The sequence below is a fragment of the Nematolebias whitei genome, chromosome 1, assembly GCF_014905685.2.
Source record: "Nematolebias whitei isolate Nwh7 chromosome 1, NemWhi1, whole genome shotgun sequence".
NCBI lineage: Eukaryota > Metazoa > Chordata > Actinopteri > Cyprinodontiformes > Rivulidae > Nematolebias > Nematolebias whitei.
Window position 1 is genome coordinate 18,012,128 of NC_056498.1, and position 1,561 is coordinate 18,013,688.

Below are 1,561 nucleotides of genomic sequence, written 5' to 3' on the forward strand. Positions count from 1 at the left end.
CTCACTCAAGCGGTGTCAACTCGCACTCGTGGGATGAAACAGCCTCCACACATGAGCCGGTGTCCTTAATTAAAGGTTTTTTAACTCACCGCCGCTCTAGACATGACGAGTCGATCACAAGGATGAAACAGCCTCCATCCAACAGCGCTGCGTTGATGCTGGCGCACACACACAGCTGCCCGGCGCTAACCGGCTCACATCGGTATAAATGTGGTCCGCAGGCTGGTTCGGGTGGAGGTCCTTCTCTCTCACAAGAAGCGACACCCGTCTCAACGAATCAAACGCGGGCAGCCGTCACCCACCGCGTCTCAGCGTTCGGCAGCTCACGGCAGCATAAACGTGAAGCAGCTGAACGAACCCGGTAATGAGTCCCGCCTCCCTCCAGCGCGCGCCCCTCCAGCGAGAGCGGCGCGCGTCCCTCCAGAGAACAACGTGTGCTCCCGCGGGGCTAGCAGCCTTCACTCCAACAGCGCGGCGTAAATGAAGTCACGCCCTCCGCCTCTCAACGTTCGCACAGCGACGTCAAACGTGCAGCCCCACCGCGTCATCAGCTGTCACACGCTTCGCCTTCAGCACAAGCCTCGCCTTGGATCACACAGAAAACATTCCCGCGACGCATGACGCGGTTGAGGGGCGGACTGCTGACAGCCATACAAAACGTGACACATCACTTAACGCACGTTCACCCTACGAACGTTACGTAGAGTGGCTAAAACATGCTCGCCGTTTTTCAGATGGATGGACAAGGTTTTATGCAAATGGTTACAAGTTACAGTTTGCAACCCGAACCCCTCCATTCAGAGGAGTTATAAAAACGGTCCTGTCATCATCAGACTAAATCTCATTCCTAAATGCAGAAGTCCAAGTGTTTCTGATAAAAGTAATCTACAGAGTCCCCCAACGGAGAAAAAACACAGGGTTTTTACTCACGGATCGGAGGGATGAGACCGTTTTTTGGATCTGTTGTATAACATCCAGAGAACGCATACCGATCATCCTAAAACACAGAGACGAGAGTTTTTGTTTTACCTGGATGATCTGCTGCTCCTGTCACTCCAGACAGGAGGCGCTGATGCAGGATCAGGTGTTGACATCACACCTGTTAAATCTGGGCTTCGCCATAAATTGGAAGGAAGCTTGATTTTCCCGGCCCAGACATTTGTTTATCTGGGAGTGGAATTAAATTCAACCACCATGAAAGCTCGTTTATCACAAACTAGATTCGACACTTTTTAAAGTCAACTCCGCCACGTAAGACCTGGCAAGTGATAACAGCTGTCTCCGTCATGAAGCTGTTGGGAATGATGTCACTCACACAGTGGTTCCGCTGGTTTGTTACACATGAGACGCCTCCAGAGGTGGTTTTGCACGTCTGCATGTGGATCCAGTAAAACAAAACGACGAATGATCATTGTCCCTTCCTCTGTGAGAGCAGACCTCCGACTCTGGGGAAACACCCTGGTTCTGTCAGAGGGAGTCCCCCTCAGCAGACCCATGTCACACGGGTCAGTCTTCACGGACGCGTCGCTGTCAGGCTCGGGGGGGGGGGGGGGGGGGGGGG